The sequence below is a fragment of the Thalassophryne amazonica genome, chromosome 3 (assembly GCF_902500255.1).
Source record: "Thalassophryne amazonica chromosome 3, fThaAma1.1, whole genome shotgun sequence".
NCBI lineage: Eukaryota > Metazoa > Chordata > Actinopteri > Batrachoidiformes > Batrachoididae > Thalassophryne > Thalassophryne amazonica.
In genome coordinates this window covers 47,173,049-47,195,963 of record NC_047105.1, presented here as the reverse complement: position 1 = coordinate 47,195,963, position 22,915 = coordinate 47,173,049, and the positions used below count along the sequence as shown (strand labels likewise).

At 40.3% G+C, this 22,915-nt stretch overlaps 1 protein-coding gene across 1 annotated transcript in view; it reads right to left on the bottom strand.

Annotated features, from left to right (window-relative positions):
* Positions 1–22,623, bottom strand: part of atp2b2 (ATPase plasma membrane Ca2+ transporting 2) — a 488,858-nt gene extending 466,235 nt beyond the window's left edge. Inside the window, exon 1 of the mRNA XM_034166183.1 lies at positions 22,605–22,623. The gene's annotated coding sequence lies outside the window, so the exon portion shown is untranslated. The remainder of the gene's footprint in view (positions 1–22,604) is intronic.
* Between the last annotated feature and the right edge of the window lie 292 nt (positions 22,624–22,915).

Here is a 22,915-nt window from a genome sequence, read left to right as displayed (position 1 = left end):
TAGATGGAATGGACATTCAAAGGGTAAAAGAAATGAAATTTTTAGGAGTTATGATTGATGAAGATTTTACATGGAAGTCACACATAAATTACATAAAAGGAAAGATAGCGAAAGCCATTGCTGTTTTGCATAAAGTTAAATATTCATTAAATAGTTATGGATTATTAACATTGTACAATTCATTGATTGGTCCATATTTGACTTATTGTGTAGAAATCTGGGGATCAACATGTACAACTTATACACAACCTTTATTTATTTTGCAGAAAAGAGCTTTAAAAGTGATTGGCAACAGTTGATTTAGAGATCCATCTAATCCATTGTTCATTAAGTATAGGGTACTTAAATTTCATGATTTAGTTGATTTGAAATTACTAAAAATAATGTACCAAGCGAATAACAATACCTTACCAATAAACATTCAAAATATGTTTGAAAAAAGAGTAAGTAGTTATAATTTGAAGGGCATAGAAGTCTTTAAAAAACCAAGATTCAGAACCAAGATAAAGGAACGGAGTATTGCAGTGAATGGTGTAAAATTATGGAACAACCTCAACAAAGAAATCAAAGAATCAAGGTTGCTTAAATTATTTAAAAAACGTATTAAACTTGATGTATTTCGTAAGTATGAAACGATGAAATAAGTCAGTGGGCTGTGACAAAGCCAAAAATGTAATCTGTTAATAATGTTTGGAATGTTTGAAGTTTAAAATGTAATCTATTAGGGATGTAGTCTTTTAAATAATGGTTAAAATTAGGAAAGAAGTCGGTGGCATGTGACAGTCATAGAAATGCAATGATGTCGATTGATGATGCTTTGCAAGATTGTATTGTAAAAAAGGGGCAGAATATATAAGACTTGTTCTTCCAAACTGCTCCTTTTCGTTCAATGGTTTGTAATGTTTTGTTAATTTTGCTTTTCTGTTTTTCTTTTAAATGAATGAAATAAATCCTCAATAAAAAAAAAACAGTCACCACCACTTCGCTCCTGGACTTACAATATGCTGGTGGCAACAGTATCATCCTTTACGGAAGAAGGTCTTTAGAAAATCCTTGAAACCTTTGAAGCCTACACCAAGCTTGGTCTTCACATTAACCTGAAGAAGACAAATCCTGTATCAGCCTCCAGCCAACATGGTCAATACAGACCTACCTGCAGTGACACTGCACACACAGGTCGTGGAGAATGTGACCCACTTTATACCTGAATAGCCATGTGTCATCAAACGCAAACACCGATGACAAGATCCAATACTGATGTAAGTGTGCAGGAACTGTCTTCGACCAGCTTCACATCTGTGCTTTCAACAACAGAGACTTTCAACACGAGATGAAAATACTTGGCTACAAAGCTGTTCTCATGCCAACCCTGCTGTACAAATCTGAAGCCAGGACCACCTACCCACCTACAACCCTCGAGCGATTCCACCAACAATATCTTAGAAGTATCCTCCATATCAGGTGGGAAGACAACCAGACCAACATCAGCATCCTGGCTAAAAGCTCCAGAGCATCAAGAACCTGCTTTGGTGCATGGATCACATCAGCAGGATGGATGACAGCAGAGCAAAGGGAAATGGTCCAGAGGAGAGCAGAAGAAATGCAAGTACCTCCTGAAGCACAACCTCAAGAGCTGCTCCATCAACTGGAAGACCTGGGAAGAACAAGCGAGGGACCAAGTCAGCTAGTGACCACTGATCCAGTGCTCGGTGAAGGCATTACGGCTCCAGAATGCCGAGAAAGACCGGCATCTGGTGCAGCTGGAAAATAGAGTGGCTGAATTGGAGCAGTACACCAGAATTAACGACGTCATCATCACAGGTCTTCATATCAAACCACGGTCCTACGCACGGGCGGTAACAGATGAGAGCGGAGGGGAGCCCAGTGAACAGGAGGTCAGCTCTGTGGAAAAACAGGTTGCTGATTTCCTCCTATCTAAAGGTATAGAAATGGATTTAAATAACATTGAAGCGTGCCACCCTCTGCCCTGGAGAAATGACGGTGATAAACGAACCGTTATCATGAGATTCATCAACAGAAAACACAAAACAGCACTGTTAAAACAAGGAAGAAAACTGAAAGGGACAAACGTATTCATCAATGAACATCTCACCAAACGGAATGCCGACATCGCCAGGAAAGCACGCTTCTTGAAGAAACAGGGAAAAATCCAGCACACATGGACTTCAAACTGTAAAATATTCATCAAACTGAACGGATCACCAGAACAAGCAAAAGTCATGGCAATAAGGAACATCGAGGATCTGGACAAATATGACCAATAAGGTATGAGGACACAAACACATCACAACACCATGACACAGACCAGAGGAACCTATTCATCTACTACCTATTCATCTACATCTGGAGACAAGAAGGATATAACTCAAAGGATTGCTGATCATGGAAAAGTAGAACTGAGAACATTTAAATACACAGACCACAATGTACTGGACTTGGAGCACGATATAGACCCGGACAATAATTTCTTCTCAAATATCAATGACAGTTGTTGCTATTATACAGATGAACAGTTTAATCGGATCATTAGAACGGATAACAAATTATCAATAATCCATTTCAACAGCAGAAGTCTATATGCAAACTTTAACAACATTAAAGAAAATTTAAGTCAGTTTAAAAAAATATTTAACATAATTGCTATATCAGAAACATGGATCAATGAAGATAAAGGAATGGATTTTGAACTGGATGGATATGAATTTAATTGTGTAAACAGAAAAAATAAGAGTGGAGGAGGAGTGGCTGTGTATGTGGATAAGAACATGGATTATAAAATAGTAGACAATATGACAACTGTGATTGATAACTTATTAGAATGTATAACTATTGAAATATGTGAAGAAAAAAGCAAAAATGTATTAGTCAGCTGTATATATAGAGCACGAGGATCTAGTATTGAAAGATTCACTGACTGTATGGGAAAAATGTTCTCAAAAACTAATCATTTGTGTTCATTTGTGGTGACTTAAATATTGATCTGCTCAATCCAAATAAGCATAAAATAACAGATGAATTTATCAGTATAATGTACAGTATGAGTTTATATCCAAAAATCACCAGGCCAAGCAGAATTACATCCCATAGTGCCACCTTAATTGATAATATATTCAGCAATGATATTGAGAATAACACTGTGAGTGGATTATTAATCAATGACATTAGTGATCATCTACCAGTTTTCATCGTTTATAATAGAAACCATCGGCGGAATCAGCCAGAGGAGAAAATAAAATACAGGCGAGTGCGGACAGAGGAAAACATGAACACACTAAAGAAGGATTTACAGGAGCAAAACTGGGAAAAGGTATACAGTGAAAGTGATGTTGATAGTGCATATGAAACTTTTTTACAAATATTTACATCATTATATGATAAAAATTGTCCAATTAAACAAGACTACAGAAAACAAAAAATCCAAGCTCGACCATGGATGACGAAAGGGTTACGAAATGCATGTAATAAGAAAAATACACTGTATAGAGAATTCATAAAACTAAAGACTAAAGAGGCAGAAAATCGATATAAGAAATACAAAAATAGATGAACTAATATTATACGGGTATGTAGGAAGGAATATTATAGTAACATATTATATAATAACAAAAACAATATTAAAGGAATATGGGATATTAAATAGCATTATCAAAAATGGTAATAAAAAACAGAGTTACCCTCAGTATTTCATTGATAATAATGTCAAGAAGGAAAATAAGGATGAGGTAGTCAACGGTTTTAATAATTTTTTTGTAAATATTGGACCAAGCTTGGCAGAAAAAATTCCAGATTCCCAACCTGAGGATTGGGATAATAATCTTATAGAAAGAAATCCCTGTTCAATGTTCCTCACAGCAGTGGATGGAAATGAAATTATAGACATTGTGAATAATTGTAAATATAAAACATCTACCGATTTAAATGAAATTGATATGGTGGTGGTAAAACAGGTCATTGAATGGATTGTAGAACCATTAACATACATCTGTAACTTGTCATTTCAAACCGGTAAATTTCCCAATCAAATGAAAATAGCTAAGGTTGTGCCGCTGTATAAGATTGGGGATAGACACCACTTCACAAATTATAGATCTGTTTCTTTGCTTCCACAATTTTCCAAATTATTAGAAAAGTTATTCAATAATAGATTAGACAAATTCATAAATAAACATAAATTACTTACTGATAGTCAATATGGATTCAGAGCACATAGTTCAACATCACTTGCATTAATAGAATCAGTTGAGGAGATTACAAACGCCATAGACCACAAATTACATTCAGTTGGAATATTTATAGACCTTAAAAAGGCTTTTGATACAATTAATCGTGACATATTAATCAATAAACTTGAACAGTATGGGATTAGGGGGTTGGTGTTGCACTGGGTGAGAAGCTACTTAAGTAACAGAAAACAGTTTGTGAAGTTGAGGGAATATACATCATCATGCTTGGACAATGCTTGTGGCGTCCCACAGGGGTCAGTATTGGGTCCAAAACTGTTTCTAATTTATATAAATGATATTGTCAATGTTTCCAAAATATTAAAATTAGTATTATTTGCAGATGACAAGCATTTTTGTTCAGGGGGGGATTTGCAGGAGTTACTGAGGAGGATCAGTATAGAAATGGGAAAATTGAAAATATGGTTTGACAGAAACAAATTATCATTAAACTTAAGTAAAACAAAATACATGTTATTTGGCTATTGTAATACAGACATACAGGTTCAGTTACAAGTCGAGGGGGTAGATATTGAAAGGGTACATGAAAATAAGTTTCTGGGGGTGATAATAGATGATAAGATAAACTGGAAGACTCATATAAAACATATACAAAGTAAACTGTCAAGAAGCATTTCAGTTATAAACAAAGCGAAACATATTCTGGACCACAACTCACTCTGCATTCTTTACTGCTCACTGGTTTTACCATATTTACAGTACTGTGCAGAGGTATGGGGTAATACTTATAAAGGTACAACACAATCACTATCAGTAATGCAGAAAAGAGCTATAAGAATTATTCATAATACTGGCTATAGAGATCATACAAATCCACTATTTTTACAATCCAAATTCTTAAAATTCACAGACTTGGTTCATTTTCAAACAGTACAAATTGTGTATAAAGCAATAAACAATTTACTTCCAGCAAATATTAAAAATATGTTTTTTAACAAATCAGGGGATTACAGTCTGAGGGGGAAATTTAATTTAAAGCATCAGTGGGCACGAACAACATTAAAAGGTTTCTGTATTTCTGTCTGTGGGGTGAGGATGTGGAACAGATTGGGAGTGGGGCTCAAGCAATGTCCAAGCATGAACCAGTTCAAACAGCGGTACAAAAATGTTTTTTTCTGGGTATAGGGAGGAGGAAGGGTAATGAGGGTTAGGGTGTTTTTGTTTTTTGCTTCGGCTTGTAAATATATAGTATTTTGTATGTAAGTAGGTATGTGTAGGTGTATATTTGTTTGTGTATATATATGTGTATATATGTATATGTGTATGTGTATGTATATGTATATATATTAATATCGGTTTAGGTGTGTAGGAATCTATGTGTATATGTGGCAAAGGGTATTACTGGTTGTGGGGAAGAAGGGGTAGGGATAAATAAGCTGATGCTTCACCCTACCCCTTTTCGGACATGTTGGGTACACAGTAGGAACTTTTTTGTTGTTGTCTTTACTGATCTATCTTGTAATTGTTGTTGTATCAAATGTTCGAAATAAACAGTTTTCATTCATTCATTCATTCATTCATTCATTCAAATGTGGATGAACAACACACAGGAGAAAAGGAGAAAGAGGAAGAATCTGACCAGCAGAAGCTTCCCGCAGTGACCACATGCAGCTTCTGTCAGAAACAGTGCACACCAAGATTGGACCTGTTCAGTCATCTCCGCGGTCGTCCACCATCCCATCCAGGAATCGATCAAGAGATGATCTTCCTACCCCCTGAGCAACTGCCACAACAATTATAAAAGAAACAGAGAAACCTTCCACTAAGTTTACCCACTTTGTTATACCTACATATATGTCTCCCTTGATAAAATATTTTCCTTTAGGCCATAATGATAAACAAGTGATAAGAAGGTTCTGCACTAAACATATGACTATACTTTATTATTTTTCCTGGTAGACTGACATGTATTTCTATGTTACTAGGACCCCCCACCACCAAGTCTTTAATAGCACATCAGAATTTCTTGTAATCACTTTTCTAGAGCCCTTTTCAGAAATGTCCCTCTAAATTGTGCATATTTTTTCATACATATTACTATTTAAAAGGTATTAAGTCTGACAAGAATAAAAGCAGAGAGTGTACATGTTCCCATGCAACACGGGTCATAACCTTAGTCCTTAAGTGCTGCCTGATAAAGCATGCAAAAATAATGCTACCATTTTATAGTTACAAGAGTCATGATGAGCCACTACACCAACCCACTGGAAAAACAGTGTTTCAGTCAGGACCACTTTCACCAAATAAATACATTCTTATTTTTACTACAGGAAGTTATATTTGGATGGGTCTGTTCTGGGATCTCCCTGTCCCTCCATACACATCCATGGAAAGCCTACGACAGGGACACTAGTTCCCCCCAAAACAGAGGGGAAAAAAAACCACAGGGAACAGAATAGAGCAGGCATCAATGACAAACATGACATTCATGACGTGAGACCCAACAATAAGGAGGAGTTGTGTGGGCAGTTTAAAGCGGTTTATATAGGGTGTCCCAAAAAAAAAAAAAAAAAAAAAATCAACTAGGCAATGAACAAACAGCAGGCAATCAGCTGACATGTGTTAACATCTTTAGATGATGGCCGAGGCGGAACTTCATGGCCGGTCTGAACTAACCCTGTACTCAATTTTTGCAGCAAAGTAGAAAACTAATCACACTTGGTACATGACCTTATTTTAAGAACTCAAGTTTAAGTGGATACAGATAAACTGGTACAAGAATTGTGACCTTCAAGAGCAAAAAAGCTAAATTGTTGTTGAAATAAACTTGGTGTGTTTAAGCAGCATTTTCCCCTCATATGGGAAAAGTTTTTTTTTTCTGAAAAGTAAAAAGTCAGTGTTTCACTGAGCATACTCAATGTCCAGCCATCCATTTCCACGCAGAAAGCCACAAGGTGGGAACTGAACCCACGACCTTCTTGTTGTGAGGCAACAGTGCTAACCACTAATCCACTGTGCTGGTTAATGTGCATTGTTTTACTTTTGTGTTGGGATTACAGACACAGACCTCAGACTAAAGCAGCTTTGCACAATTCGGAGCCGCTTACTTAAACTTGTACCAGTTGTGAACATAAAAAGTTTGGCTGCGAGCCCACTGAGCTCCAGGAAAGAAAAAAAAAAAAAAAAAAAAAGACTTTTCCTAATTTCTGTTAAGTGGTGTGTATTCCAGGGCATCAAACTGGGAAATTAGAGTAGGTGTCCCAAATTGAGGCTCTGTCCAAAATAGTGCAAAACATCACTAAATTTGACCATGTTTAACAGTAGCTTTAAATAATGTAGAAAAAGAATTCAAAATAAGAAAAAAAAAAAAATCAGTTTCACCTAAATAGTGTACTTTATCAGCAACGTTGCATTTTATAATAATAAAAAAATGCAATTATTTTTGCTTCATGGACTCATTTATTTTATATCTTCTCAAACTCAACCCAGGAAAGTTGGGATGGTTTAGGGGAAAAAATGCAGTGATTCTCAAATTTATTTTGACTTCTGTTTCATTGTAGGCAGTATGCACTCACGATATTTCATGTTTTGTGTGGTCAACTTCTTTTTCATTTGTTAATATACGTACAAAACAATGGCCCTCAAAGAACAATTAGAAGACATTTGTGCATTTCTCTCTCTACAGTGCACAATATCATTAAGATCCCTGTCACACATAGTAAGACTCTGCAGGAACTAAGCTGACACGGCAAAAATGGCCATAATCCAGATGCAGTGGGGGGGGGGGGGGGCAGACTGCCTCGTCCACACCTGCACAATGGCATCCAATGCGTGTTTAGACAACACGGACTGCTGTCAGAAGACCATAAAAAGTGTTGAAGACTGCCCGATGTCCAAACGTCTGGATGGCAAACATGGGACTGGAGTGGGAGCCAGCGCTGTGTCATCCCTTTGCACAGGACATTGGAGCACAACATATGGACCGGACTCACACCATATGCGTCAAAGCCATTGGTGCCGTCACTCACTCACTCACTCCAATGCAATCACATCTTCACTCATCCTCTCTTTCCTAGAGGTCAATGACCTCACAGTGAACTTTAATTTCTTTTTGCTCACTTCAGTATAGACAGCACAACGCAGCTCTGTACACCACGATGTCCGGTTGGATTATCAGTGTGCAGCATGTCACATGGGATTCATTTATGCTGCGGTTGTTCCAGCACATACATAGCAGCTGGGTGAGAGGGTTTTCACCACAGGCTGTGGTCCCTGGCTCCTGTCCGCCCTGCGCTGCACTGTGAAATGCTCCTGGGGCCATGGTGGAGGTGAGATTCATGCTTAATAATGTTGTTATACAGTTCCTTGTCATACCTCCTACAAAGTTAGATAGTGATCAAGTAATAATATGTATATTACACAGGTGAGATCTGTTCAGCTCCAAGCCTCTGACGCGTGTAATGAGGCATTAATGTGCATGAGACAGCGGTGGGGCGCACGTGCCCGTGGTGTCAAAAATATGATTGGCACAATATTTCACATTATTTATGTCGCCCATGGGAAAGAATGGAAATGTATCTATACTGTAAGGTTTATTATGGATATAACAGCCTGTTCAGATCTGCGGCAGCGTGTGCTGTGCGTTGCATTGACCTGCAGTGGCACACAGTGCTTTCAGTTTGATTGCATGCTGTTCACACCCACTGAACATGAATGCATGCCACATACATATTATTACATAACATTTCCTTGGCCGGGGTCCAGTGGAGGTGGACATACATGGCACAAGCAGGACATGCCAGCAGACTTTGCCATGACCGATCCATCTCAGAGCTCAATCAATTAGTGATTAGATCTTTTCAAATGCTGTTATGACACTGTCAGAATATGTAGATTGCAATCAGATGACGCACAAACTGCACATAGATTGCCAAGAGTGTTTTGAACTGTGCAACACACTTGGGGCAGCCGAGCAAATGGGACCAACTATGTAGACTGCTCTGAGACCACTGTCAGTCTGTCTTCAGACCGCACCTCACTTCTCGACTGTGGGTGGATGTGTCATTCTGATGCCATTCGGCCTATGTGTGACAGGGTTTAAGCAATTCAAGGAATCTGGAGTAATTTCATTATAGAAAAGACAAGAGCAAAAGCCTAAGATGACCAGCTGTGATGTCCAAGCCCTCACATGGCACTGCATCAAGAACCATCATTCATTAATAGCTGATAACCACATTGGCCAAGGATTACTTTGGGAACCTTTGTCAAGCACAACATTATTGATAACATTCACCAGTGCAACTTACTCTGCAAAAAAAGCAGCCTGATGTTAACCTTTTCAACAATTGGTGTCAACATCTCTGTCCTCAAAGGTATCCGATTTGGACCATCACATGGTGTAAATGTGTATTGTGGTCCAATGAATCAGTATTCCAGGAAGAAAAAGATGTTATGTGCTCCTGACCAAAGAAGAAAAGAACTATCCAGACTGCTATCAGCAACATGTCCAAAAGCCAGGGTGTGTCATAGTATGGGGTTGAGTTAGTGCCCTTAGCAATGGTAATTTACAGCTTTGTGATGGTGACATTAATGCAGAAAAGTCTATTGAGATTTTAGAGCAACACATCCTGCCTTCAAGATGGCATCTTTTCCAGGGACATCCATGCAGTTTTTAACACAATGCAAAACCATATTCTGCACACATAAACACATGGTTGCAAAGAAGAAGGTACGGATACTGGAGTGGCCTGCTTGTAGTCCTGACCTGTCTCCAAAAGAGAACTTGTGGAGAAGTTTGAAATGAAAAATGCAACAACCACAAACCCGTACTGTTGCACATTAAGATGTGTTTGAGTAAAATGTGGAAAAAAAAAATAACACCTAGAACGCATCATCGGTAGCTATCCTTAATGCCAAAACATACTTTAAGTGTCGTGCGAAGGAAAGGAAACACTGCAAAGTGGTAAGGGCTTTAGCATCCCCTTTTTTTGTGTGTGTGGGGGGGGGGTGGGGGTGCGTTCTTTCGGTCATGAGCCAAATCTCATGACCATAGGTGAGGATCGGAACGTAGATCGATCGGTAAATCGAGAGCTTTGCCCCCCTACTCAGCTCTCTCTTCACCACGATGGCTCGATACAGCGACCGCATCACTGCAGAAGCTGCACAGATCCGTCTATCGATCTCACGCTCCATCCGTCCCTCACTCGTGAACAAGACCCTGAGATACTTAAACTCCTCCACTTGAGGCAAGGACAATCCACCGACCTGAAGAGGGCAAAGCACCTTTTTCCGGTCGAGAACCATGGCCTCAGATTTGGAGGTACTGATTTTCATCCCGGACGCTTCACACTCGGCTGCAAACCGCCCCAGTGCACGCTGAAGGTCCTGATTTGACGAAGCCAACAGAACCACATCGTCTGCAAACAGCAGAGACGAGATTCCGTGGTTCCCAAACCAGACCCCTCTACACCATGGCTGCGCCTAGAAATTCTGTCCATAAAAATAATGAACAGAACCAGTGACAAAGGGCAGCCCTGACGGAGGCCAACGTGCACTGGAAACAGGTTTGACTTACTACTGGCAATGCGAACCAAATTCCTGCTGCGGTCGTACAGGGACCGGATAGTCCTTAACAAAGGACCCCGGACCCCGTACTCCCGGAGCACTCCCCACAGGGTGCCCTGAGGGACACGGTCGAACGCCTTCTCCAGATCCACAAAACACATGTGGACTGGTTGGGTGAACTCCCATGAATCCTCGAGCACCCGATGGAGCATGTAGAGCTGGTCCAGTGTGCCGTGACCAGGATGAAAACCACACTGCTCCTCCTGAATCCGAGGTTCGACCATCGGCCGAATTCTCCTCTCCAGTACTCCGGAATAGACCTTACCGGGGAGGCTGAGGAGTGTGATCCCCCTATAGTTGGAATACACCCTCCAGTCCCCCTTCTTAAACAGAGGGACCACCACCCCGGTCTACCAATCCAGAGGCACTGCACCCGATGGCCACGTGATGTTGCAGAGGCATGTCAGCCAAGACAGTCCCACAACATCCAGAGACTTAAGGTACTCAGGACGGATTTCATCCACCCCAGGAGCCTTGCCACCGAGGAGCTTTCTAACCACCTTGGTGACTTCGGCCTGGGTAATGGATGAGTCTGCCTCTCAGTCCCCAGTCTCTGCTTCCTCTTCGGAAGACGTGACGATGGGATTGAGGAGATCATCAAAGTACTCCTTCCACCGCCCGACAACATCCCCAGTCAGGGTCAACAGCTCCCCACCCGCACCGTAAACAGTGCTGGTGGGGAGCTGCTTCCGCTTCCTGAGGCGTCGGACAGTTTGCCAGAATCTCTTCGAGGCCGACGGATAGTCCTCCTACATAGCCCCCCCGAACTCCTCCCAGACCCAAGTTTTTGCCTCTGCGACCATACGGGCTGCGGCAGGTTTGGCCTGCCGGTACCTGTCAGCTGCCTCTGGGGTCCCACCTACCAACAAAGATAAGTAAGACTCCTTCAGCTGCTTCTTCAGCTATAGCGAATACAAGGTCTGTTAGAAAAGTATCCGACCTTATTTTTTTTTTTCAAAAACCATATAGATTTGAATCACGTGTGATTGCGTCAGACAAGCTTGAACCCTCGTGCGCATGCATGAGTTTTTTCATGCCTGTCGGTTGCGTCATTCGCCTGTGAGCAGGCTTAGAGTGAAGTGTGGTCCACCCCTCTCGTCTATTTTTTATTGCGAATAAATGTCTGAATGATTTGGAGCTTTGCTGCATCAATTTTTTTCCAGAAACTGTGAGAGACCTCCAGGTGGACACCGTTCGAAAAATTTATATGGCTTTCAGGGACGATTTTATGGGGATTAAACAGATTACGGGGTGTTACTGCCCCTTTAAGGACGGCCCACAACTGCTGAGAGCGCGGCGCGCTCCCAGCCCCCATCGACAGGCTGACACCTCGCTGGAACAACCAGATCATTTCCAACTTGAAAGCTTTGTTGATCCGGGACCTCGTCTGACTTTCACAAAAAGGCAGAAGATGTGGACATCAGCACTTTATCGGCACATTCCACCGTTACAGGAGTTTTTTTCATGGAAAAAGAAGTGGAAGGACGCGCCACCGTGCCGCGGCACAAAACCACCTCGGTGTTGGTCTCAAGGAAAACAAAATCTAAGGAAAACAAAATCTTGATTTTGGGCACAGATATGACTGAATTTTACATAAAGTGTATATATGCAACATGAGCACAACATATGTTGTGATGATTCATTAAGAGGGAAATTTGGTAGAAAGGACAGCATCAAAAAGTGGTCCATTATTCACTTTGTTGTTCTTGCTAATTAAAGACCCCTGAATGAACTGTATAACCCCACAGGCAGAATTTTCCCCCACCCTCAATCTCCTAAATTAGGCTGGGATGGAGTCATTCTGATTTGAACAGACAATTCCTCAGCTGATGATGACTCCTGCAGTAAGTAGTAAGTAATATCAAAGGTGTCCATTATTTTCGAGTAAGGACTCGCTGATTTAGGTTGGTCCTCTCTATGCTCAGTCCTGCGCCGTGCCGTTGTGCTCCGAGTGTGTGGGTTCATTGATTGTATCTCTCTCTTGGCACGTTAATGGTCGTGGTACATTCGTCTCTGAACACAGCATTAGCATGGTCAAGTTATTTCCTCTCAGGGGCTATTTCCACTGACCGGACAAGATTTTTCCGTTGGTTGTTTCAGACGTGTGTAAGAGCAAGGCCAGCTGTGTTTTTCCATTATTTCCTATAGACTGCCTGGTGACATCGCCAGTAGTCAAGTCGAGCTGTCGATGTGGTAGATTTGGGGATTTAGTAACTCAGGGGAAACACTTGGTCCACACATGCCCAGAAGCTATACTCAAAACTTGTATACTTCTGTAAATAACCACTTTCATATTCATTTTAAAAATATATATACCATAAAAAGAAAGAAATAAGGACTTGCCAAGTAATTATTCAACACACTGTATATCTGAAGAGATGAGGAATGTAAATTGTTTGACACTTCTGTTCTCTGCAAGTGAGATGAACAAGGACACTCACAGCATGGGAATTTTGTGTACATGCCGGGTGCTCAAATTGAAGTGTGTATTCAATTTTCTAGAAGAGGGCAGTACAGATAATCTTCCCAAGCTGGGTTTCCATTTCAGATTGGTGCAAAAGTTCGTCAATATTTTCAGAATGTCAACAAAACACAACAGCAAAAGACAGTGTTTCCACTGACTGATGGAATGTGTCTGCTGGGTTTTGTCTTCTCAAAATAACAGTCATTCCAGTGTAATTCCAGTAGTCATGGCAATGGAAGGTTAAGGCCCACTAAATATTGCCATTTCATTTTTTTTTTTTTGAATTCAATATTGCCATAACATAATCTCTTCCAAGGTTAAACAACTTTTCCGACTCGTCCTCTGTCCACAACTACCACTTTGTGTATTTTACAATGTCATATGACTCTATTGTCATGTGACCTGTAATTGTGGAAAAAAGTGCTTTCATTGGACTTTTGTGAAATATAGCTGATTTTAAATTGTAAAAAATGTAAAAGCTCATCTATGATATTGCAAATTTTCAGTTCGCTGCTGCAAATTGTGCAATTAGGAGGGTAATAGAAACTCACCTACTAGTACTAAAAGTAAGTCTCTTCGGCTGCTCCCTTGTTTTCACTTGGGGTCGCCACAGCAGATCCGAGCTGGATGTGCAAGTTGATCTGACAAGTTTTACGCCAGATGCCCTTACTGATGCAACTCCATATTACATTTGTTCTGACGTTTCAAATGCTGCAAAACTTCGAAGAGGTCGCCGCGCTGTGAGACATTGAGAACTGCACTGAGACGCTCTGATCGGGCTGCACTTTAACATCGCAACATAAAACTCTTTTTATATTGTGCCTAAAACTCTCATGAATATATTCTCTGGGTTTATAGATGTTGTTATTGCATTTTATGTAAACACGTGAGACTCACAGGCTGTCTCTCCGTTACTTTCAATGGGAGCTGCTGTGAGCTACGCTCGCTTCTTATCATGTCGTTCTGGAGGAAAGTGAAGTTTGCACTTTAACATCTTGATTATTGTTCTTTACAGCACTGTCTGTCCTCTTTGTTCCAGACTAATATACAGTTAAACTAAAAAGTTTACATACCCTGGCGGGATTTTTGTTTTGTGGCCATTTTTCAAAGAATATGAATGATAACACAAAAACTTTTTTTCCCACTCATGGTTAATGGTTGGGTGAAGCCATTTATTGTCAAACAACCAGGTTTACTCTTTTTAAATCATAATGACAACACAAACTACCCAAATGACCCTGATCAAAAGTTTACATACCCCTGTTTCGGACTTTATTTACATTAATTACAAATAAATACAAACAATATGGGACTCTATGGTAAATCTGCATGGAGTAGACAGTTCTGTGCAAGAAGGAGAAGAGTGAGGAAAGCCACCCAGACAACCCAGAAGAAGTTACAGGCTTATGTGACTGTGACTGGAGAAATTATGGACAGTGCAAGCTTTGCATTTTGTATCACCAGTTATCCAGCTTCATGATGAAGTGGTATAGAGGAGGATTTTCTTAAAAGAAGACCTGAAAGTTTAGCTACAAATTGCCAGAAGGTACATCTGAGATGCAAGCCTGGATTTGATCTGTTTTGGTGAAAGTAAATCCTTCTCTGCTCTACTCCACTATGAAGCTAAGAGTACTGATGCAAAACACAAAGTTTGCACTGTGCACAATTTCTCCAATCACAGCCACATAAGCCCATAACTTCTTCTGGGTTGTCTGGGTGTCTTTCCTCAACTCTTCTTCTTACACAGTCACTCAGTTTTTGAGAACTGTCTACTCCATGCAGATTTACCATAAAGTGTCATACTGTTTGTATTTCTTTGTAACTGATGCAAATAAAGTCCGAAACATATTCAGTAGCAGCTTTACTATCAGAGAGCCTCATTCATAACTACCACAAAAGACTCCAAGCTGTCATTGATGTTAAAGGGGGCAATACACAGTATTAAGAACGGGGGTATGTAAACTTTTGATCAGGGTCATTTGGGTAGTTTGTGTTGTCATTATGATTTATAAAGAGTAAACCTGGTTGACAATAAATGGCTTCACCCAACCACTAACCATGAGTGAAAAAAAGTTTGCGTTATCATTCATATTCTCTGAAAAATGGCCAAAAAAACAAAAATTCTGCCAGGGTATGTAAACATTTGAGCTCAACTATATATAATGTCTGAAATTCGGTTTGCGTTTATTAAATTCCACGCAGATTAAACGTAGCAGACATGGATTATTTGTTGTAATTGTTTTAGCAAGTTTTCAGGGTATCATGCAGCAGTCTCTTATTAATGTGACGTAAATCATAAAAACATTACATTTTTGTAGTATAATATTCATTTACAATTGTCATCATGTGGATTCTCTATATGTTGTTTGACTGCAGCGACTCTCTGGCGAGCAAGGGATTATTCGATATGTCAATAGGGCGAATGGAGAAGGGGTAGGTGTAGGTTTGAACCAAAAACTTTCCACACTGGAAACAAGCACACTTAACCACTTGGCCACCAATCCTGCATATGGAAACCAATCTACTGATGGCTGCAAATGTGTTTTTAAGAAGCATCATCTCTGTTGAGCTTTGTCTTTGCACATGCCTATCTTTCATTTACTCATCAGCAGTGGTGGGCACAGTTCCACTAATCCGCTAACCGCTAATTATCGAAGCTAACGTTTTCAATAGCGGATTAGCTTTCCAAATAACTCTGAAAACCATCAGCGGACCAATTAGCTTCAAATCCCCGCCTGACTGGAAAATCACGAAGGGCCCTTGGGCAAGGCCTTTAATCCCCTGTTGCTCCCGGTGTGTAGTGAGCGCCTTGTATGGCAGCACCCTGACATCGGGGTGAATGTGAGGCATAATTGTAAAACGCTTTGAGCTGCTGATGCAGATGGAAAAGCGCTATATAAGGGTGAGTCTTTAACTACGGGCACTATTGGTCTTGTAAATGTAATTTCCACCACACCATTACCTTACAATATAAAGCGCCTTGGGGCAACTGTTTGTTGTGATTTGGCACTATATACATGTGCTCTGATGTCACTGTTTATCTCCATAGAAACTACCCAAACAATCTTTCATACAAACTGTTTAACGTGACATTACAGTGTTGTGGTGGAAATTACGGCAACAGTGTGGGACAACTACATTTTGTTTAAAAAAAATCACAACAGTTGTATGACATTGAATACCCCAATTATGTTTTGATTATTTTACTGATATTTTATTCAGAGATATTTTAAAATATTAGAAAAAATGTTTACCATTCATTTTTGTCATTGAAGATCAAAAGTCTGGGTGTGGGACAAGCACAAAACGGCAATATTTGCATATAATGATGCTGAAAAAAGGTGAAAAAGTCATCATAGACTACTAGAACAAATTTCTTAACACACTTTCATTGTAAAGATAACTATAAAAGTGTGAAATTTCCCTTTTTTTCCTGTTTTTCATGCAATATGATCAAAGGACATAAGTGCCCGTAGTCTAAGAATCACCCATAAATGCAGTCCATTTACCATTTAGCTTCTGATAAATTTAGTTCTGATAACTTTTAGACCGCTAACATTTTTTGCAGGCATAGTGAATAAAGCTTAACAGTTAAAAACATTTGTAAAAATCAATTTGACCAGTTAACGCTTAGCCTAGGCTCGTGTGTCATACATCACACTGACAAAGTGAGGAACCTTGGGGTAATTTTTGATCTTACATTGTCCTTTGACCTCCACATTAGAAATATTACAAGGACTGCTTTCTTTCACTTGCAAAATATAGCAAAGATTCGTCCCATCCTGTCTATAGCTGATGCTGAGACCCTGATTCATGCGTTTATCTCTTCTAGATTGGAGTACTGCAAGTTCTACTTTCTGGTTTACCACAGTCCATCATTAGGGGTCTCCAATTGGTTCAAAATGCTGCAGCCAGACTTTTGACACAAAGCAGAAAGTTCGACCACATTACACCCATTTTGGCATCCCTTCACTGGCTTCCTGTCCCAGTGAGATCATATTTTAAGGTTCTACTACTAGTCTATAAAACTGTTCACGGACTGGCACCTCCCTACTTAGCTGACCTAATTAAACCCGGCCCAGGCTTTGCATTCTCAGGATGCAGGACTACTTTGTGTCCCTAGGGTGAATAGGAAGTCTGCGGGTCATAGAGCTTTCTCTTATGCCCCTGTTCTGTGGAATGATCTCCCTGTGTCAATAAAACAGTCAGATTCTGTACAGACTTTCAAGTCCAGACTTAAGAAGCACTTATTTTCCCTTTCGTATGGCTAGCATACTGGCATAGTATAGTTTTTACACTTTTTACTCTTAATTCATTTTATTAGGAAATGGAGCGGGCCGCTGCCTCAATGTTACCTAAATTCTGGGTCTTTTAGTGAAGTTTAGGGCTAGTGGCCGGCGATCACCTTAGTATTTCTTCTGTTTTTCTTGTTGTTTAATGCTGGAAAATTATACTGTATTTCTTGTCTTTCTGATGCCCGATTCTGTTTTTTTCACCCTGTTTAAGGTGCAGCTCCATCCAGAGATGGGTGGGGTATTTGTGCTGGAGACCCTCCTGTCCTGTGCACCAACAGCATTTCCTGTATATTCGTTTTGTGAATTGTTCTGTAATTTGTGTCTGTAGCATGACCCAAGCACAGTGTTACCCCTTTAAGTCTGGTCTGCTTGAGGGAGTTTTTCCTTATCACTGCTGCTCTGGGGGTTGGTAAGGTTAGACCTTACTTGTGTGAAGCACCTTGAGGCAACTCTGTTGTGATTTGGCGCAATATAAATGAAAAATTGAAAATTGAATGTCTGAACTCAAATATTTTAGAGGCTGTTTGTTTTGTAGCAGACAGACGGCCATTAATGGTAGAGCTCTATCAGAGCACTATCTAGTAGCTGACTACCAGAGAGAAAGGAGTTACATAGTTAAATAAAATGTTCTCAAATAAACAACAAATGTCAACTGATCCTGTCAATTGATTTCCTGAAAGCTGCGCTCCTCATGTGGTGTGAATTCACACACAGAGAGTGTACAACCCCAATTCCAATGAAGTTGGGACATTGTGTAAAATGTTAATAAAAACAGAATACAATGATTTTCAAATCCTCTTCAACCAATATTCAATTGAATACACCACAGACAAGATATTTAATGTTCAAACTGATAAACGTTATTGTTTTGTGCAAATATTTGCTTATTTTGAAATGGATGCCTGCAACATGTTTCAAAAAAGCTGGGACAGTGGTATGTTTACCACTGTGTTACATCACCTTTCCTTGTAACACCACTCAATAGCGTTTATTGGAATAGGGGTTGTAGAAAATGTGTGGCCATTCGCACTAACATCATGAAAACAGTCAGCGGACCCCCCCCCAAAACACATCTGGCATGCTGGGGGGGGGGGGGGCATCACACTTGCATAAAATGCTTATATGTACGTACAGATCTGATCACATGGGAGCCGGAGACAGCGCAGTCTGATCGCACACACAGCATGGGGAGGTGCCTGTCAGCTGATCACAGCACACTGACAGCTGGATGACGGCTGAGTGCACACATTAAAAACACAGAAACCACCGCCAGGACAGTTATATACATAATGCCGACAATCCCTTTCATACGCAGTTACCTATCAAGTAACGAAAATGAATGACCATATAACACAGAGTGACACGTTGATCTGGGTGCTGAACGGACGGGGGGGGCTTGTCTGCTCACAGCCGTGGCTGTAAAGATCTCTGCTCCTGGACGTCCCAGCTTGAGAACATGCTTCATGTTTGGAAGGACATGAACTTACAACATTCCTCTGTGAGGTGCGTGTCTCTGCCTGCTCATGTGGAAATATATAAAACGTCTTTCGCCGTTGCTCTGGGCTGCAGCAGCCACACACAGCGCACCTCATCCATGTCTTTCTTGATTTCAGGCATTTTTCCGCACTGATTACAGGCCAGCGATGGTAGCGCAGTGGTAAAGTTTCCGTCCGGTAATCAGAGATTAGGGGTTTGAATCCTGTGAGTGGCATTTTTTTTTTTTATTAACCAGGGTTATTTAGCCATGGGATTCTGAATTGCGTCCCATTTTATGTATTATTTATATCAACCCAGTGATATTCACTAGTTATACAGCTGGTTTTTATTTTATCATTCTCCATATCAGCAGCGTGATGTGGTGCAGCTGCTCGCACTGCGTTCCTGCTCGAAAGACACCGTCGCATGTACGAACCATTGCACCGGGATCGTGGACACCTGCCCGTCGGCTCGATGTTTGCATGGATCGCTCGTACAAGCTGTTCCGCCATGAGTCTCCCAGATTTGTACTTATTCGTAACAATGTGTGAAGGGGCCTTTAACTGGGAAAAGCACCAAGTTGGGGCTTGTTACAAATGATAATGTCACCATAGGGGCAAATATATCTAATGCTAATGCTGTCTTTAGGGTGCTCACAATAGCAGTTAATCAAGGATGGTGCAAACAGCAACAGTGAGCAGAACCGTGTTCTTTTGTCTTTTATTTAAAAATAAATTAAAAAGTAATCCTAAATGCCCAATGAAGAAAAAAATAAACCAAAAAGTTTCATAAAGCAGTGCAGATAAAACAAACTTCACATTCTATTGTGGAATACACCTGGAGGGATCACAAACAACAAATTTTGTATGATTGCCAAATCCACCATATATAGGGAGAGGAAAAACAAAAAAGGCTGAGAGGTGAAACAGTGGGAGTGTATAAAACTGAAAGAAAGACAGGAGGGGGCTGCATCAAACAGACAGTAACAGATGAGGGGTTGACTTTCTGAAGGTAATACCCCCCAACACACACACACACACACACACACACACTACTGCAGCTAACTGGTGTTATGCAAACCAGCCAATTGGTGCTCAAGCAGACATGCCATTATATTCCAGCCCCCCACGTCTCCCGAGCACATTACTACCACCTCTGCCCTGCACCACTGGTTCTTCATAGCAAGCAATAAGATGTAAAAAAAAAAATCTAAAAATGAAAGAAAACGCTGATAAATGAGGAAAATTAAAAGAAGCCAAATAACAGTCCAGTCAAAACTTGAAACATGATACAATCTCATAAAAACAGTAACAACAAATTGCTATTTCTAGTGTTTCCAAGGAGTTACAGCAAAAAAACGCTACTGGATTCCAAAACCTTGAAACAGAACCTAAACCCACATGGCGCCAGTAAAAATCCACAGTGGAGCGCTGCAGGTGAGCATTGTGCAGACGTGATCTAAAGCTGCATGTTTCCAGCTCTGCTGCAATTAAACTATTTTATTGAGGATTTAAATCTGAACAAGACTGTAGCACAAAATTTAGTCTGTTCCCAGCAATGGGTGCATGCATCCGTTTTCCAAGTGCACCTCTGCACGTGTACGTCTGTCTTCGAAGAGCGTCTCAAGAGACTTTCCAGTCCCTTCATGCTGTCATAGTGTTTGGCACTGGTCTTATTTCTCCAGATGTTCCCACCATTCTCTTCTATTCTGTCTCGCCCACGCTCTTAACTCTGCCTTCTCTCTGACTTTCCATTTTCAGGGATGAGAAAGTCATTTTTAAACTTTCCATGTCTTGCTGAGTTCTTTGTCAAATCTAAGTCCCGCCTGTTTCCGTTGTCCTCTGTAACTGATGAGTAACTGAAATATTTTCCCTCGCAGATAAACATTTACCGGGCCTTCAGCTAGTTCAACACACTGCACAAGTGGTCACATTCTGCAATTAGATTTTAAATAAAGAGAGATGCTGAAACTAGAAAAGGAAATTTGCTGAATTTACATGATTTAAATATGTACATCAGTTACACATGATCAGAATGTGTCCAAATAACATACTCAAACATAAAACATAAAATTGTGTTATGCCATGGTCAGTGAGAATTCCATGTCTAACTGGCGTGCATTATTTTTGTGTATACGCACACGTAGTTTGAGTTAAGTTACTGTTATAATCACTCCGCTCTGGTCATCACAACAGCAACGTGCAAATCAGCTGGTGCAGATCAGCTGTGTTTTCACAGGTGAATGACAGAAATGCAATAAAACATGGCTTTCCAAGTGAATTTTAATATTTTTGGCCAAAATAAAACATTTGAGGAATGGGAAGAGTAGGAGAACAAACGAGAAAAACAGCAAAAGCAAAGGCATAAAGATTTAACATCGGACGAACTGGACAAGATTGAAGACGGGAAAGAAGAAGAGAACATGAAAAAAGTGAACTTAAATATTTGTGTGTTAGCTCACTGTGTGGGACCATGGTATAAGTGGATTAAACAACTCGAAGCCGTGCATTATAGAGTTTGAATGCACTTCGTAGAGTAACACCACTCCGCTTCACGTCGTGGTGTTTTAGACTCCGCGTCGTACATTCAAACCGTATAATGCACGGCTTCGAGTTATTTAATCCTTACTCATTTGGTATACATTGATGCGCACAGCTAACCTATAAATAACTGCTAACCTGCAAACTGAAAAGTTAGCCACTAAAACATTTAGCTAAAGTTACTGCTGCAGGCTCTTTTTTTTCCTTTTTGGTTCTAAAAACAAATGACCTAACAGCTGAAATATTAAGGTTTCCAACAAAAGGTTTAGCATGCTAAGATCAAGATGTAAATAATTAAATGAACAAAATAAATTAAAGAGTAGTTTACATTCAATATAGAGTTTATTCACAGCAAGGTATATATTAATTGGATAAGAAATATTAAGTCGTAAAAAAAAAAGTGGGGGGGAAACAATTTTAATAATATGCATTTACTCTGGCTTGTCCTCCAGGTGATGCTGGCTGCCGTCATGCGTTGTGTAAATTTTGGGTATTGGACGAGTGTACAAGTTCCAACAAGAATGATTTTAGGGACTACAAATGCTTTTGACCATTAAATTTTATTTTTAGAAAGTTAGCTGACTTAAAGTTTAGTTGTAAATTTATTTGAGGCTAACTGGGTTTTCAAAATTAGCCACAAAACTAAATTTGCCAACAAATAAGAGTTAGCTTTGCTAATTAGCTCTTAGCTAATTAGCTGAACTGTCCACGTCACTGCTGTATATATGTACAAAGTCACAGTCTTCTCATTTGTGATGAACTATATCTTACAATCTCTACAGCACTGCATTCACCACTGATTAATATTCTCCTAATACGAAAAAATACACGGGGAAGTTGACTGTTTTCAAGCAACTTCAGCAATTATGAGTGAAACCGCGATGGGGATTACAGCGACTGGAGTACAATAACGTGTCGAGTACCACAATCCATGTCGACTCTCCACAGTGGCAAAAGTGAGTGTATCCCAACATTAGCATTGTGTAAAAAATAAATTACTCACGTTGAGAGAGCAGAGAGAGACAGAGACAATGCCGCAGCTTTTTGGAGGTACAGTTTCCACAGATTTGCCTTTTGGTGCTGATGAGAATTCTTGGCAGTGTGTCAGCCGGTCCAAAACTAAATATAACCAAGAGAGCTTGCAGCAGAGGCAGATGACAGGCCAAGTCGGGCTTTTCCAAAAGTACTGGTCCTAAGCAAGCTCATTGTGAAGCAACGGAGAGCGGTGCAGCAGTGGAAAGTACACACCAAGAAGCTTCACACTGGGGCTCTTGCCTGAGAACAGATGAAGGGAGGGAGGGAGATGGAGGAGAG